Source organism: Lynx canadensis, chromosome A1, assembly GCF_007474595.2.
Source record: "Lynx canadensis isolate LIC74 chromosome A1, mLynCan4.pri.v2, whole genome shotgun sequence".
Classification (NCBI taxonomy): Eukaryota; Metazoa; Chordata; class Mammalia; order Carnivora; family Felidae; genus Lynx; species Lynx canadensis.
Genome location: NC_044303.2, coordinates 109,844,025 through 109,862,719, shown reverse-complemented (window position 1 = coordinate 109,862,719; position 18,695 = coordinate 109,844,025). Strand labels below are relative to the sequence as shown.

The 18,695-nt window shown below is 40.8% G+C and overlaps 1 protein-coding gene across 2 annotated transcripts in view; it reads left to right on the top strand.

Annotated features, from left to right (window-relative positions):
* Positions 1–403: 403 nt before the first annotated feature.
* Positions 404–18,695, top strand: part of AFF4 (AF4/FMR2 family member 4) — a 98,851-nt gene continuing 80,559 nt past the window's right edge. For both annotated transcript variants that reach the window (XM_030318037.1, XM_030318027.1), the window contains exon 1: positions 404–737. The gene's annotated coding sequence lies outside the window, so the exon portion shown is untranslated. The remainder of the gene's footprint in view (positions 738–18,695) is intronic.

Genomic DNA, 18,695 nt, shown 5'->3' with positions numbered 1-18,695 from the left:
GCGCACGACCTGACCCCCCGCCCCTCACCTGAGTCCCAGAACCGGTAGACCCGGCTCGGCCCGTCCCCGGTAGCGGCTACGTGCACAGAAGGGTGTGCGCGTCGCGGATCTGCAGGCCGGGTCCTGCCCGGCGGCCCTGCCCTGTGCGGCCGCGGGGCCTAGGAGGTCGGGTCTAAGCCACCGGGGCCGGTGCTCCGCCCGTCCGGGGTCGTTCGACCCCCACAGCCGCGCACGTCACGGCCCCCGTGTCGCCTCCGGTCACCGCAGGCCCAGCAGGGCCCCGCTTTTCTGGCGGGGCGGGGCGCGGCGTCGCCACGTGACGCCTCGCCCCCGCCCGGCCCTGATCACATGGGTGGCACGGCCGCTGCGTCAGTCACCGTCCTGGCTGCGGGAGTCGAGCCGCCGTCGCCGCCGCCGCCAGCGGACGGGGCGGGGATCCCGGTGCCAGGTCTTCGTCGGCCCGCCCCTGCCGCCTCAGTCGGCCGTCCCGGGCTGGGCCCGACCGTCATGGAGCGGGGCGGGACCTCCGCCTGTTCCGTGTGAGGCGCGTCGCCGCCGCCCCCGCCTGCGCCTTTCCAGACCTGCCGAACCCCCGCCGCCGCCCGGAGCCCCTCGTCCTTGGCAGTCTGTCGCCGCCCCCGGGCGGGCTCGAATGCGCGTCCCGTGAAGGTGCAGGCCCGGCGCCGCCGCTGCCGCAGCTGGGAGATGGTTTGGGCCTAGCGGAGCAGGGATTGGAGGTGAGAGGGGCCGACTGACTGACGGAGGGCCGGGCCGGGCCTGGCCGCGGGGTGCGGGGTGGGGGTGGGGGAGACGGTGAACTGGGTCCGCCTTGGGGGCTCGGGAGACCCTCCAGGCCGGGGCTGCTCGATCCGGCTTCGCCCTTCTTCTTTCCGTTTCACCCCCACCCCCGGCCTGGAAAAAAAAAAAAAAAAAAAAAAAAAAAAAAAAACATAAGGCTAACCATCCTAACAAAAATTTCCAGAAATCCATCTTTTCACCGTTTCTCCTTTCCGCTTTCGTTTCTTAATCCATTCCAGCCCTCAGAAAATTTAGCGACAGATTCGTGATTTTTTAAATATCCTCTTCAGTTTCAAGTTATTTGTAGAGAAAATAGGCCTAGATTTCTGGCTATCATTACCCAACTAGTTCTCGCTTTCCTTCTCGCGATCCTGCGCACGTCTCTCTCCCCCTCTCTCTCTCTCTCTCTCGCTCTCGCTCTCTTTCTCCCTCTCCCTCTCCCTCTCTCTCTCTCGCTCTCTCCCCCCCCACCTCTGCAAAAAAAAAAAAAAAAGGAAAAAAATTTTCCACCTTCGGCTAGCGAAGGGGATTGACTAAAAATGGGAAGGTGGGGGTGTAATACTTGAATAGCCGCCCCCCCCCCGCCCCTAACTTCGCAGTCGGTCTGTTACCTAGTTATCCCGATAGCTCGGGTTTGGATATTGATGTTTAGGCCTTTCCTCCAGCTGCCTGTGCCCGGGGTTAATCTCGTAATTGACGTCAGTGCTTTGTTCCTTCCACTTTGCTGTTCCTTCCACTCTTTGAGGGTGGATCTTGGAGTATAGGAGTTTGAGGACTATCTTTACTGCTTTTTCTCTTACAGTGGTTATCATTTATAGGAAGTTGAAAGTACAAATCTGAAATGCTCGTGCATGGAGTTGCACTAAGACGAAGAGTTCCATTTAGGGTTCTTCTCGTAGTCAGTTGCCATTCAGAGTGGCTTTACAGAAATTTTAAACTAAGGCCAGTCTCTTTTTCAGTGACCGGTATGTCTTGAGGGAACCTAAGCAATAAGTGCCTGTGAATAAGATGTTTGCAAATGTGACATTTAAGATACATGTTGATTTTTAGGACTCATGTGTTTAAAAAGCTCAAAGCTTTGTTTCCATATTGATTCTGCAAAGCTTTGTGAAGTGCTTTTGTCATTTCACTGTACTTTGATTTATCAAAATTGAAATATTTATGTAAATTTTCTTAATTTGGCATTTGATAAGAGCCTTTGTGGCCTGCGAATCTGCCTGGATCTTCTTTGGTCATATGTGCATAAAGACGTGTTGGCAAGTGGCCACTTGTCTTTTAACAAAGCTGGCTTCTTTAAAATTTTCTGGTTTATTTTCCTTATCACTGCATTTTTCAGTGTCTAAACATTAAAAAAAATCCTCCAGAAGTTATTTTTAATGATCTTTTAGAGTCAATTTACCTGGGAGCAGTGATTTTTCTTTTTTTTAAAATATCAGCAGTTTCATTCAGTTTGTGGTGGCTTGTATGCTGATGACTTTAGGTTTTGTTAGCTCTGCAGGAACAGTAGGCAAATTCTACTTTAAATATAAGTTTGCATCAGGTGTGGACAAGATAGGAGGTCTGTGAATGACCCAACCTTTACTGTATGGTTAACACACACACACACACACACACACACACACTCACACTCACAAAGAGCTTAGCTGTATTAATTGGAAAGCACTCCACAGTTTTGGGGTGTAGAGATGATTGTACAGTGCTTTGGTAAAGCTCTGTAATTAAGAATTCCTAAAGATAGAATATTTTCATTCAGATTACTTTCTCTTTGTCATATGACATACATTCTCTGTGCTCTTGAATTGTATGCCTTTTGTAATAGCTGATATATTCTCCTTTTGTATTGTAATTTTCTGATAGGTCTCTTGTAGTGTGTTTAGAACAAGAGCTATGTTTTTATCTCTCCAGTATCATCAGTATTTTACACAGTTGTTAGATTGAATGTGAATGTGATATCCAATCTAAGTTTTCACAAAGGGATAATCTAAAGCAAACTGTATGAGCAAGTGATCAATATTTGAAGGGGAGAAAGTAACTATCAGCTACAGAAGATGACAGAAGGTGAAGGCTTCTAAAAGTTATGTATCTTACCTTTTTTGAAGAGCTAAGGTAAATGTCATGGTTTATGTGTACCTGAGAGGAACAAAGAAAACAGGTATTTCTTCTTTTGTGGCCATCTACTGGTTTAGAATGGAGTCCAAAATGTATGAGGGCTTTTCTTTGTAGTATTTTTCATAAAATCAAAGAAGTACTCTTACAGGTATTAAAGGCACACGTAGACAGTAACCCAGAAGTACAGTACATATTGTAAAAGTTGATGACTTAGGTTTTATTTTTTACTTTAGCTCTATTCTCCAGGTATTTTATTATGAAAACTTTTTTTAGGTAAACTGTACTCAAATTAAAAAAAAATTCTTTTTAACTTTCCTATGTCATGTAAAGGTTTCCCAGCTTTTGAACTCCCAGCCCTCATTATATTTTGCCCATTTCCTTTTTCATTTCCTCTGATAAGTTGGAACGATTATATTTGATTTCTGGGAGGGTGTGTGCCAGTGTCAGTAAGTGTGAAACGAGGTGTAGTCAGTGATTAAAGCTAACCAGACCTGTTACTTTGGTGCTTTTTCCTTTGGTTCAAGAAGGTACCACTACTTGTAACTTTTTATACTGAATATCTTGGTTGCTTGAAGTGATAACTCTAGTAAATGGAAGAGGACATGATAAACATGAGCGTTATGGAGTTTTGGCTGATCATCTGCATTCCTGTCTGTCTTGATGTTCATTTTCACTAGCATCACATCCTGAGAATTTTAATGGTATTGGCACACAGAAAATATTAGAACCAGTGAATTCATTTCCAAAATATTACAAAAACATTTTAATATTGAGACTACTTATTAATCCTGTTTTTTTTAATGTTTATTTTTGAGACAGAAAGAGAGAGTGAGAGTGCAGGGGAGGGGCAGAGAGAGAGGGAGACACAAAATCTGAAGCAAGCTGCAGGCTCTCGGCGATCAGCACAGAGCCCGATGCAGGGCTCAAACCTGTGAACCTTGAGATTGTGACCTGAGCTGAAGTTGGACCCCTAACCAACTGAGCCACCCAGACACCCCTTAATTCTCTCTCTCTTTTTTTTAAAGCTTATTTATTTTGAGAGAGAGGACTAGGGAGAGAGTGTGTGATGCAAGCACGCACACAAGCAGGAGAGGGGCAAAGAAAGAATCCCAAGCAGGCTCAGCCCTCCCAGAACAGAGCCCAATGCAGGGATCCATCCCATGAACCTGGAGATCATGACCTGAGCTGAAATCAGGAGTTGGGTGCCTAATCAACTGCGCCACCCAGCCTAATTCTGTTTTTGAACAAAGCAATTTTATTTAAAATCATCTTTCAAATGGCTAAAATACAAAACTCAAGAAACAACAAGTATTGGTGAAAATGTGGAGAAAAAGGAATCCTTATGCACTCTTGGTGGAATTTCAAACTGGTGCAGCCACCGTGGAAGACTGTTTACTTAAAAAATTGAAAATAGAACTACCCTGCAATCCAGTAATCACACTACTGGGTATTTACCCCAAAACTTTGAAAACACTAATTTTGAGGGATACATGCACCCCTGTGTTTATTGCAGCATTATTTGCAATAGCCAACTATGGAAGCACCTCAAGTGTCAATAGATAAATGGATAAAGAAGATTGGTATATAGATACAATGGAGTACTATTCAGCCATAAAAAAGAATGAAATCTTGCCATTTGCAACAGTATGGATGGATCTAGAGAACATGATGCTAAGTGAAATAAGCCAGAGAAAGACAGATAGCATATGATTTCACGCCTATGTGGAATTTAAGAAACAAAACAAACGAAGGAAAGAAAAAAGAGACAAACCAAAAAATAGACTCAACTACAGAGAACAAACAGATGGTTACCAGAAGGGAGGTGGGTGGCAGGAATGGGTGAAAAAGGTGAAGGACATTAGGAATGCACTTGAAAAAAATTTTTTTTTTTTAAATATAATTCCAGTATAGTTGACACAGTGCAATTGTCTTGATGAGCTCTAAGTAACGTATGGAACTGTTGGATCACTATATTGTACACCTGAAACTAATATAGCAGTGTATGTTAATGACACTGAAATTTAAAAAAAAGTAGATATAGTCAAAAAATTAAAAAAAAATGAAATTTACCTGCTTCATCATGTATATATTTTATTAAAAAATCTGTAACCTGAGGAATGTTCTGAGGGAAGGCAATTTTACCTCTTTCGTGGTGCCAAATGAACCATGGCGGTGGCTTTTAGGAGGGTAGACAAAGCTTATTATTGGGTACCGTTTTAAATTATTTTTATAATTTCCTAGGATAGGTAAAAAGAACCTTGGGCATTGTTTTTCCAGAGTTGTAGGTGTGTGGCAGGGGAAATCAGGGATTGACATCAATACATTGCTCTGGAAAGCCAGTATGGTTTGACTACCCAGATATTGTCATGATCTACCTTGGGACTGTGCTACTCGAGGCTACTTTAGGACTGAATGGGTCTCGCATGATTTTGTTAAGTTAGAGCTGGCTAGTGAGTTACAGTTTTTCACTTTGACTTTTTCTTTTCTTGTCATTATGGTAGCAACAGTTTTATGGAGAGGTGAGTATAGGCCAGTGCTTTGCATTGACAGGACTTCCCACCTCTTTGCAATTGTTTCCATTTCTTCCATCTGAAATAACACTTTTCCTCTCTTGTTCTCTACCCTGTTAAAATTTCACTGTCTGTTAAGGCACAGTGGAAGTACCATTGCCTTCCTAAAGTTTTCCATGATTCCTCTGGATACTCCAACTGGGACCTACCTTTTTTGAATCCCTGCATCACTTTGTATCTTCCTTACTTGTTATGTTAACTAGGGGACTGTACCCTGCTGAGTGACATCTGGCACCATGTATCAGGGAAGACATACTGGTAAAATAAGGACTGTGTAATACTATTTCCTTATATATCTCTAAAAAATAAGGATTAAAACAATAATCCAACTTTTCAGTAAAGAAGTTAATACTAATTTCTTAGTGTCATGATGTATTTAGTCAGTCTTCAGATTTCTCTGATTTTTGCACTTACTCATTTCTATACAATTGGTTTGATAAAGAAGCCATGTTTTTTGCCCTATGAGATTTCTCACAGTCTAAATAGTGCTGGATGCATCCCTGTGGTATTATATAGTATGTTCCTCAGTCCCTTGTTTTTTCTGTATATAGTAGTTACGTTTAGAAGCTTGATCCAATTGAAGCTTGACTTTTTATTTCATTTTTTTAATGTTTATTTATTTTGAAAGAAGGTGAGCCAGGAAGAGGGCAGATGCCTAACCAAGGCCACCCAGGCACCCCTTGAATTTTTATTTTTACTTTGTGTTTTTAAAATTTATTTTGAGAGATAGAGAGCGAATGCGTGAGGGGCAAAGAGAGAGGGAGAAAGAGAATCCCAAGCAGGCTCTGCACTGTCAGTGGGGCGGGGCTTGAACCCATGAATGGCAAGGTCATGACCTGAGCCTAAATCAAGAGTTGGATGCTTAACTGAGTCACCCAGGTGCCCCTGAATTTTTATTTTTATTTATTTATTTATTTTTAAAGTTTATTTTCAGAGAGAGAGAGAGAGAGAGAGAGAGAGAGGGAACAAGTTGAAGAGGGGCAGAGAGGGAGGGAGAGAGAACATCCCAAGCAGACTCCACACTATCAGTTCAGAGCCTGATGCAGGGCTCTTTCCCATGAACCATGAGATCATGACCTGAGTGGAAATCAAGAGTGGGAGGCTCAACCAACTGAGCCAACCAGGCACCCTCTGAATTTTTACTTTTAAATAAACTGTGTTCAAAATGGGGTTTGAACTCATGACCCCAAGATCGAGAGTTGCATGCTCTACTAACTGAATCAGTCAGGCACCCCAAGGCTTGAATTTTTTTTTAAATGGCAAGATTACTTCATGGGTAGTGTTGTGTACTTCCTCTGCAGTCTTTTTTTTTTTTTAATGTTTATTATTTTAAGAGAGAGACAGAGTGCAACCTGGGGAGGGGCAGAGAGAGGGAGACGCAGAATCTGAAGCAGGCTCCAGGCTCTGAGTTGTCAGTACAGAGCTCCACACAGGGCTTGAACTCAGGAGCTGTGAGATCATGACTTGAGCCTAAGTGAGATCCTTAGCAGACTGAGCCACCCAAGTGCCCTGTTTTGTTTTGTTTAATGTTTTTATTTTTGAGAGAGTGTGGAGAGCTCAAGCTGGGGAGGAGCAGAGAGAGGGGTATGGAGGATCTGGAGGGAAGCAGGCTCTGTGCTGACAGCAGAGAGCCCAGTATAGGACTTGAACTCACAAATAGTGAAATCATGACCTGAGCTGAAGTCCCACGTGCTACTAACTGAGCCACCCAGGTGCCCCTCCTCTGCACTCTTAAACTTTATGCCTGTCTTCTCATCCTGTTCGTGAAATTGCTCTTGCCAAGGCCGCCTGTGACTTCTTTATTGCCAAATTATATAGTTACTGCTTACTCCTTTATCTCTTTGTCTACTTACTTTTGTTAACCATTTTCTCCTTGATACTGTTTTCTTCCTGGACTCTTACGACTTTGTCCCTTTCTTCCTACCAGTTGCGTTCTTGCAGACTTAGTTCTCTGCTAATGCTTTGATATTGAAAGTTCTTGATTTTAGCCTTGGCCTTCGTTTTTTTTTGTTTTTTTTTTTTAATTTTTTTTTAATGTTTATTTATTTTTGACAGAGAGAGAGAGAGAGAGACAGAGCATGAGCGGGGGAGGGGCAGAGAACAAGGGAGACACAGAATCCCAAGCAAGCCCCAGGCTTCCAGCTGTCAGCTATCAGCACAAAGCTGGACGTGGGGCTCCAACTCACAGACCGCAAAATCATGACCTGAGCCGAAGTCAGACACTCAACCGACTGAGCCATCTAGGCACCCCCTAGCCTTGGGCTTTTGTTTTCACTCTTCTGGATGATCTCATCCATTTGTATAGCTTCAGCTACCATCTCTTAAGTGTTTTGTGGGAACCAGAACTCTTATTCAACTGAATACCTTCCTTCGGATTGTTTAGTAGGCACTTTGTTTTGGTTAGGCGAGTGACACATATCTAACTTAAACTAAAAAGAACTTGTTGAGAACATACCACATATCCCATGAATTGTAAGAAAGGCAATCAACCCACAAGAGGACAGCTAGAACTCAGGAGCAGCTGGATCCAGGGGCTGCAGATGTGGTTAGGAGTATCTCTTTATTACTCTCTAGATGTTCTTTCTCTATTCAATTTGCCCGTGGTGCAGATGAAATTTAACACTTAACTAATACCTTTTGAGTTTTAAATTTCATATCTGCTGCTATCAGAGAGAGGCTGCCTTGATTCTAAATCTCAATTCCAGGAAAAGGACTCATTTGGTGATATGTCCACCTGTGGAGCACAACTTTGGCTAGGGAGCTACATTGTAATAACATGTTCTAACTGGGGCACCTGGGTGGCTCAGTCATTTAAGCTTCCAACTCTTGGATTTGACTCTTGGTTTTAGCTCAGGTCATGATCTCATGGTTTGTAAGATTCTTTTTTCTCCCTCTCTGCCCATCCCCAGTACTCGTGCATGTGCACATGCGCATGCTGTTTCTGTCTCTCTCTGCCTCTCTCTCGTGTGTATGCATGCTCTCTCTCAAAATAAGTAAATAAACAAACAAAAAAACCCAATATGCTCTAACTGCAGCATTCCAGAGAGAAGTGGAGTAAAGGGCACTCTAAAACATAGTTGTCCCCCTCATTCATCCCATAGCTATTTAGTGCACACACAGTCCTACTTTTATATATGCATATATATGTGTATATATATATATATATATATTAATGTTTACTTATTTACATTGAGAGAGAGAGAGCACACATGCAAGCAGAGAGGGGCAGAGAGAGAGGGAGAGAGAGAATCTCAAACAGGCTTTGCATTGTCATTGCAGAGGCTGATGCAGGGCTCGATCTCATAAACCATGAGATCATGACCTCAGCTGGAATCGAGAGTTGGATCGTTAACTGACTGAGCCACCCAGGCGCCCCTGTTGAATATGTATTTTTTAACATAATATAGCTATCTGCATACAACAGCAGATACCCTCATCTCTTCAGTAGAGACAACCCAATTTCCATCCAAAGGCCCTTGTTCTCTGAGTCCAGATTCACACGGTGATATCCTTTGTTAATTGGTCTAGCTAGATCTGCTTTGTCACATATTTGAAAGTTGTGGGCTAAATACTAAATTTGATCATCCCTGAGATAACTGATACATAGTTGTGGAAAAACAACAAAAACACCAACAAAACTAAAACTGTTTGGTGTGGAGGAGAGAGGAAGGTAGCATTGTTCCAAAACTTACACCATACGTTGCTAGGCAAGTACAGTGTAAGGTAAATGGCAAAACCAGCAAGTATGTGGGCCTTCATCTGTTGACTTCCTTGCAAATGGAGTGAGTTCTTTGGTAAGCCAAATGAAAATTTTCAGTTCTGTCAACTAGGATTGTTTTCCTTGTCTGTTGTTTCAAGTTAAGGTTAACACTGAGAGGACATCTGGAAGGAGTTTTAAGGGAAGGCAGTTCTGTGTTGCCTTAGCATAAGGATCAGTAAGCTATGGTTAGTCGGCCCAGTGCTGCCTGCTTTTGTATGGCCTGTGAGCTAAAAATGTTTTTTATATTTTTAAATGGTGGGAAAAAAATATTGTGGCCTGTGAAAATTATAGGAAACTCAAATTCAGTGTCCGTAAATAAAGTTTTATTGGGACACAGACGACACACCCATTTGTTTCTGTGTTGTTTGTAGCTGCTTTTGCTGCTACAAAGGAGAGTGGAATAGCTGTGACCGTAGGGCCTGCAAAGCCTAAAATATTTACTCTGTGGCTTTGAAAAAGCTGGTCATCTCCTGTCTTAGCAGATCCCTGGTGGATAGCTGAGATTGAGTATTGTTTTAGGATTCAATGTTAGTTTACATGGTCCCTATTTACTGTGGTGGTAGTTAGGGTTTTTTGATTGTGGAATGTGTGTGTGCATGTGTATGAATAGATATAAATAAATTTTAAAAATACATAAAAAACAGATGTGGTCTGGGCATTGGCTTAGCTTAAGTTAGGGATTCAGACTTCACTGGTCACCTGTACCTTGAAGGTATGGTGAAGGGGGGCAAAAATTTCCAGAAAAGCTGGGGGAGAGGTAAGGCTGGAAGCTCATCAGATAGTTTCTGTGAGTGTTCATCATGTACGAATTAATTCTTCTACTGCTTCTCAGTCAATCCCCTCACCCCCAAATCCTGCTCTTTTCCTTGCCTTGGGTAACGTACCACTGTCATCGCCTTTTCATGAAACCTCCAAGTTGTCCTTGATTCCTCTGTTTTACTTCTCACATCTGGCTGGCCCCAAGAGTCTACTTCCTTAACATCTTTAAATTTAAATGCTTTCTCTATATTATCTGTATTCCTAGTATTACTGCCTTAATCCAGGTTTTCACTTTTCACTGAATTATTGCAGCAACCTTCTCGTTTGCTTCCTGACTTCCCTCTAAACTATAAATCTGATTTTGTCTCTTAAAACTTTTTAGTTGTGTTTCATTTTTTGTACTGTTCTTCTAACTAGGGATTCTTCTGTAACATCTGAAGCACTGCTTTGTAGCCAGCTACTCCCTTGGGAGTTTGTTGCTGTGTTTAGATGTTGTTTATTACTGTGTTTGTGCCAAGTTATAATGCATTGTACTAATGATTTTGTGGTGGTTCAGACAAGGAAAGAAGGTGAGTACAACTGGATCGTGTCATGGTAGGTTGTTAATTTAAGCAGGCCAAACCAGTAAGAACCCTGGCATAGTAGTTAGTGTCATGTCTTCACTGTGAGATGTATCTGGTGGATCCCATCTATGTAATTAATCAATATGAAAGAGTTTGTTTACAGTATAAGTGTTTTGTTCCAAATCTCAGCAGTCATTATATTACATACACATTTACTGTAGATTTCAGTTAAGTTACTTAAACCACAAATAAGATAGATTGCAAAAGTTAACAAGTGAGGACTCTTTATTTTATTCTTTTTTTTTTTTTTTAAGTTTATTTATTTATTTTGAGAGAGAAAGGGAGAGAGGAAGTCCAAGCAGAGTCCTTGTCAGTGCAGAGTCTGATGCTGGGCCTAATCTCACAAATGGTAAGATTATGACCTGAGCTGAGATCCAGTTGGACACTTAACCGACTGAGCCACCTGGGTGCCCCAGCAAGTGAGGACTCTTTAAAATTTTTTTTATTGTTTTTTATTTATTCTAGAGAGAGAAAGAGAGTGAGAGACACGGAGCAGGAATGGGGGGAGGGGCGGAGCGAGAGAGGGGCACAAAATCTGAAGCAGGCTCCAGGCTCTGACCTGTCAGCACAGAGCCCGACGCGAGGCTCAAATTCACAAGCTTGAGATCGTGAACTGAGCTGAAGTTGGACACCTAACCAACTGAGCTACCCAGGTGCCCCTATTATTATTATTTTTTTAATTTTTAAAATGTTTTAAAATTGATATTTAAGGACCTCTAGCTGGCATGGTAGTATATGGTTGTATTTCCCTAAACTAGCAACTATAAATACTTGGAATTATTATTTTTTTTTTTTTTATTTTTTTTTTCAACGTTTATTTATTTTTGGGACAGAGAGAGACAGAGCATGAACGGGGGAGGGGCAGAGAGTTACTTGGAATTATTAAATCCATTTAGTATAACATATTTATAAGCATTTCCTGTGTTAGTATTATCGAAGTCATATTGTAGAAGTGGTTTGTAAATATGAAACTAGACCTGAGATTACATATTTCTAGGATCGATTACAACATTGTTCGTGAATTATTATGAATACATCATAATCTTATATTAATGTTATTTTATTTAAAAAATGTTTTTAATGTTTATTTTTGAGAGAGAGAGCACAAGCAGGGGAGGGGCAGAGAGAAAGGGAGAATCTTGCAGAATCTGAAGCAGGCTTTAGGCTCTGAGCTGTTAGCACAGAGCCTCATACAGGATGTAAACCCAGGAACCTCAAGATCATGACCTGAGCTGAAGTAGGAGGCTTAGCTGACTGAGCCACCCAGGCGCCCCATGTTATGTTAATGTTACTTTAAATTTTATTTTGTATTTAATTTTTAAAGTTGTTTCTGTTTTACAGTTAGGGAAAACTTAAGAGCTATAAATATAATGAGTTCATACCTAATTTTATGTTTTAGTATTTTTTTAATGTAATAAAGTCGTCACTCAAGATCTGGGAGATTTCATTTTCTTTGCAGAGGTCTCTTTATATTTTCCAGATCTGATAAACAATCCCACAGGTCTGGTCTGATTTCATGTATCTCTCCAGTCTTAACTTTTATTTTGTACTCCCCCAACCCTATTTTCCACCTGTACTTGATACACCTGTATTCCCTGGTTGTGCTGTGCTCTCTCTTCTTGGCTGTTGCACTTTTTCTCTCTGCTTAGAACCAACCTCCCTCTTTTGCCTTCCTCCCTTTCCTTCCTCCTTCCCTACTGCCATCTTTCTCTAGTCTGGGTAGCTGCACCCAAATCTTGGAGATGAAGAGTACTTTTATTTATTTGTTTTTTTTTAAATATTTTTTTAACGTTTATTCATTTTTAAGAGACAGAAACAGAGCGCGAATGGGGGAGGGGCAGAGAGAGAGAGGGAGACACAATCTCAAGCAGGCGCCAGGCTCTGAGCTGTCAGCACAGAGCCTAACGCGGGGATCAAACCCATGAATGGCGAGATCATGACCTGAGCCAACATTGGACACTTAACCTTAAGACTGAGTCACCCAGGTGCCCCAGAGTACTTTTATTTTTAATATCCTTAGCATTAGTGCAGTGTCTGGCACAGTATATGCTCTGGTTAAGTAATTGGTGAATGAACTAGGAGTGTTAACATTGTACCTTATGTGTTGTATAGGTCTATACTGAAAGATAGTTTTTATTTATTTATTTTTTTTAATTTTTTTTTTAATTTTTTTTTAACGTTTATTTATTTTTGAGACAGAGAGAGACAGAGCATGAACGGGGGAGGGGCAGAGAGAGAGGGAGACACAGAATCGGAAGCAGGCTCCAGGCTCTGAGCCATCAGCCCAGAGCCCGACGCGGGGCTCGAACTCGTGGATGGCGAGATCGTGACCTGAGCTGAAGTCGGACGCTTAACCGACTGCGCCACCCAGGTGCCCCTGAAAGATAGTTTTTTTTTTTATATAAATTTTTTTTTCAACGTTTTTTATTTATTTTTGGGACAGAGAGAGACAGAGCATGAACGGGGGAGGGGCAGAGAGAGAGGGAGACACAGAATCGGAAACAGGCTCCAGGCTCTGAGCCATCAGCCCAGAGCCCGACGCGGGGCTCGAACTCACGGACCGTGAGATCGTGACCTGGCTGAAGTCGGACGCTTAACCGACTGCGCCACCCAGGCGCCCCGAAAGATAGTTTTTAAAATGACAATTGTAAAACCTTCAAAATTCCTTCTGACTTTTGTCTGACTGTTACAAGTCTGAATTAGAAAATATTTTGAAAGTATGTTTACTCTTCTTACTTACAGTTTGATCTTTCAAAGTAAATATTCTTTGTGCCATGATAAATAACCCGTAACTTCTAAGTTATTATTAAAGAGCAGTAGCCTTAAATGGCCTTAACCTTCTTAAAGCAGTATTCCTGTTTACATTTAACTGGAACCTTATTAACAGAATATAGAGTTAATAAAGTGGGTTAAGTTACCAACTCTTGATTGTAGCTCGGGTCATGATCTCACTGTCATGGGATTGAGCCCTGCATCAGGCTCTGTACTGAGCTTGGAGCCTGCTGAATCCCCTCTCTGTCTGTCTGTCTCTGCCCTTCTTCTGTTCAACTGCATGCTCTCTCTCTCTCAAAATAAATAAACTTAAAAAAAAAAAAAAAGAAACGGGGTACTTTGTTACCATCCGTTTTTTCACATATGCAAATGATGATGAAATTACTGAGAAATTCCTTTTAGTGTGCACTCCGAGGATCTTTTGCTGTATAATGTTGTTAAACTTTTGCTTAATGTGGTATATGCATTTTTAAGTAAAAAAATTGCTTTTATTTTGCAGTTTGGACTTGTATTCTTTTCTCTTGGCTTCCTCAGGTACTGCAAATGAAAGCAGTCTTACAGTGCTCTGTTGAACAGATAATTTCTTTTTGGATGTTGTAGACTGAAATACTCAGTTTTTACACCTTCCCACTTTGCCAAGTATGATTCTGAGATTTTACAGTCTAGCACTTACATTTGGTGAACATTTGAGAGTACAGGGTTTAAGTAAAAAATAGAAATTGATCATTTCTGTATGTTTTTTTTTCTTGAACATATGTTGTTTTACTTTTAGATAAACTCTTGTAGAAAAATTGCTTTAAAAGCAACAGAGTTCATTTAATATCACTATTAATGCCTTTATTGGATTGATAATATATTGAATACAGTATAAAGAAGACCTACTCTCTTATTGTTATCAGATATAACTGAAAGTCTTAGGAAATAGGAGACTATCTGTGGATAGAAAATGATGGGCCACATCATATTTTGAAACCCAACTTTTAGTGAGTATTACCACTGACTCTTAGGGCAATAACACTACAGTTGTGACCTTTATGAAACTCATCACGTGTTTTGAGTATGTCTCCTATGCCTGCCACTGTGTTAATCACCACAGGGGTTAAAGAGTAAGTGAAATGATGTTTATGTGGCTCTTACTCTCTAGAGACTTATAATAAGGAGGTGAGTAGGGAGAGTCCCTAGAATATCAGTAAATAATCCTAATGTAATGCAAGTCTTAAGTGCCAGATGAGATACAAAGAAATTCTTTGGAAAGTAAGTGATTTTAGTGACAGAGGAATCTTGGAGGGCTTTTTGGAGGAAGTGGGGTATGCAGTGAACTTTGAAATGGATGTGTTTAGAAATGGGGAGAAGGAAGGATATTCTAAGTAGAGGGACTAGTTTTTGAGTAAATATGTAGATCTGGACGTGTGTAGGTTATTTTTAGGCTCAGATAAACCCTGAAGGTTTTATAGAAATAGGTAAGAATTTAAAAAGCTGTGGACAGTTTTAAATCCTGGGATGAGAATTTAGGATTAGGATTTTCCATAGAGCTTGGAGTTTTTGATTTTTAAGCAGAAGAATGTTTTAAGTACTTCTGTTTCATAAAAATATGAAAGTAATTATCAACTCATATATTACAGAAGTTTCCAATAGGAGACCTTAGTGGGTTTTAGATATTGCATGCTTTGAAAGCAAGAAACTGAATCAAAAGATTTTTCTCCTTTTTTTTTTTAATTTTCAATTTTTTTTTAAAGTTTATTTTGAGAGAGACAGAAACAGCAGGAGACAGGCAGAGAGAGAGAGAGAGAGAGAGAGAGAGAGAGAGAGGATGAATCCCAAGCAGGCTCCATGCTGTCAGCACAGTCCTATTGCAGGGATCAAACTCACAAGCCATGAGATCACAATCCAAGCTGAAGCCAAGATTGGACGCTTAACCAACTGAGGCACCTAGGTGCCCCAAGATTGTTTTCTTTCTAAAAGGAACTGTAGGGGCGCCTGGGTGGCGCAGTCGGTTAAGCGTCCGACTTCAGCCAGGTCACGATCTCGCGGTCCGGGAGTTCGAGCCCCGCGTCAGGCTCTGGGCTGATGGCTCAGAGCCTGGAGCCTGTTTCCGATTCTGTGTCTCCCTCTCTCTCTGCCCCTCCCCTGTTCATGCTCTGTCTCTCTCTGTCCCAAAAATAAATAAACGTTGAAAAAAAAAAATTTAAAAGGAACTGTAAACTTTGACTTTTAACCATCGTTTCCACCCATTCATTCATCTTTAAAGATGAAAATAGACTTCTCAGTTTATTTGTCCATATGCTTTTAGAATTTGGTAGTAACTTTTTGAGAGAAGTTTAAACTAGTTAAATTTGGTTTACATATTTCTCAAGTATTAGTAAAAGCCCAAGAAATATAATTTTACTTGGTTTTGGTTCTGAAAATGGTTTTGGTGTGTAAAACTGTGCAGGACTACTGGGAGAAGGAGCATTTTAGGATTATTATTGAGAGAAATATCTAGAAGGAAGCAGCTGGTTATAAGTAATATGAATAGTCATATTCTTATGTTCACATTTAAGTGTTGAGCATACTTGTGTGTGTAATAAACATTTCTTGAATTCAGACTTAAAATTATCTAGATTTTTTAAAAAAAATCTTTAAGTAGGCACCACTCCCAGTGTGGGGTTTGAACTCACAACCCTGAGATGAAGAGTCGCATGTTTTACCAGTTGAGCCAGCCAGTTGCCCCTGTCTAGTATTTTAAAAAGAATACATTTATCAGTAACCCACTTGGAAAATACTGTTTCAAATGACTTCTTGAACAATTGAATGTGTGTGTAATGACATAATAAACATTGGTTGTGGTATTGTTTGACCTCTAAGATGAGGAAATAAAGTTTTGCTTTATTAGGAAAAGCTTCATAGAGAAAGTGAATTGAGTTATAGTCATAGAATCAGAGTTGTATAGCTTGGCAGATAAGTAAAGACATGTGTTTCAATTCTGATCTAAAATAATTAATGCATACGTTAAGTGTCTGCTAAATTAAAATGTTGCAGATGGTGTCTGATTTTAGTGTAATATGAGTCTTAATTATTCCAGTTTTGAAATACTGGGATTTTGTGATGTTAGGTGAAGAATCTCATGTTCTCTAAGTATTATTTTATAGTGAGATAATTGCTCCTTTCTAACCAGGCCCTGAAGTTCATTAGTTTACTTACTGAAGTGATTGTCCACTAGGTTATGTTCTAGGTATGCAAGGCTGAACAAAACAGACAACATTCTCTGATCATGACCTAGTGGGAGAGGAAATATTAATGAACATCAAAAGAAGTGTATACTTAATTATAATTAGGTACTCTGAGGGAAAATGGAATTGTCTACATGAATTTCCTAATGCTGAAAAAAGCACCACAAGTTCAAGAAGCTAAAAAAAGAAAAGATGATTGGTGGGCACTGGGAAGGGAGGTTATTCATAAGATATAAAATAAATCTGATGAGATAGGTGGGAGTCACGTCAAGTATGAAGTTACATCATTGCTTTGTAGGCCATTTCAGGACCTTAAAGTTTTTCCTAAGGTAAATGGAAAGCTTACTAAAATTTTTAAAGCAGGGGTTGGGTGATATGATCTGGTTTGTGTTTTAAAAAGATCACTTTGGAGGCACTTGGATGGTTTGGTGGTTGAGCTTCTGACTCTTTTTTCTTTTTTTTAATGTTATTTATTTATCTTGAGAGAGAAAGAAAGAGAGGGAAAGTGAGTGCGAGCTCATGATAGGACTCTCTGGGGAGATGGGGAGGGACAGAGAGAGAGGGAGAGAGAGAATCTCATAAACTATGAGATCATGACCTGAGCCAAAACCAAAGTTGGATGCTTAAATGACTGAGCCACCCGCGTGCCCCTTGAGCATCCCAGTCTTGATTTTGGCTTAGGTCATGATCCTAGGGTCATGGAATTGAGCTCCACGTTGGGCTCTGCTGAGTGTGGAGCCCACTCAAGATTCTCTCTGTTCCTCTGCCCCTCTCCCCCACTCATGTTCTCTCTCTCTCTCTCTCTCTCTCTCAAATTAAAAAAAAAGCTACTTCCTTTTCCTCTAAAAATAATTAGATCACTTTGCTGTATGAAATATGGATTAGAAAACAAGGGAACCAGGAATCCAACTGTAACATTTGTTCAAGGAGATAAAGTAATAGCTTGTTTTGACTAGTGGCTGAGCAGAAAGAAGTGAATAGATAAATTAAAAATATATTTTGGGAGGCTGTGGTTATGGGTTGGTTGTGGAGAGAGGTTAAAGGGAGGATTGAACAAGAGCAGTTGGTTGATAGGATGAGGATTACTGGAGCAGGAATTCCTGGCAGTAGGGAAAAACAGATTAAGGAATCAATTCGGGATGTATTTAAGATTGAGATCCCTCAAAGAACATGATCAACGAGGTTCTCTATCTCAAAGAGAAAAATTTGATAATGGTGCATATTTGGGTATTTGTATTGTAGGTATAGGTGGTTTTTTTGTTTTTTTAAGTTTGTTTATTTTAAGAGAAAGAGAGAGAGGGACAGAGAATCCCACGCAGGGTCTGCACTGTCAGCACGGAGCCTGACACTGGGTTCCATCCCACACACCTTGAGACCATGACTTAAGGTCAAGAGTCAGATGCTTAAACCACTGAGCTACCCAGGTGCCCCTGTGTACACATAGTATTTTAAGCCATGAGAATGTAAGGAGAGAATGTAGACTGAATCAGAATAAGACCCATGGCTGAGCACAGAGAAGCATCAACTTCTAAGAAGTCTGGTAGGTAAAATGGGAGGAGACCGAGGTGGTGGGAAAACTGTGAGGGCTGGAGTTGCAGAAACCAAAAGTATATTAAGGAGGAGGGAGCCTGTATGTTGATGTCCTGCATTTGACGTTGTGGTCAAAGTTGAGTGAGCTCCAGAGGTGTCCGGAGGGATTCCAGTATTTGCTGTAGTAACCTCATCAGCCTGCCAAGACAGTGAATATTCGACTTCCACTTGAAGTAAATCAGTTTAGATATAAGACATTTGCTGTATGACATCATAGGTGAAGAAACATACGATATATTTTGGAAATACTGATCTATTCATTAAATCTGACTGGGGACACACCTGCAACTAGAGGAACAGCTTGCGTGATCTGTGAAGATTTCTTTGATGCCTAGAATGTGTGTGATCACCTTTCAGGATTCAGTGTTTATAACAGATAACCTGGTGGTTTTGTACTGTAATGCCAATAGGGCATTTCAGAAGGTGGACACAAAAAAGAAGGAAGAACAGTTGAAGCTTCTCAAGGAGAAACATGGAATCAACACAGATGAACAAAATAAACATT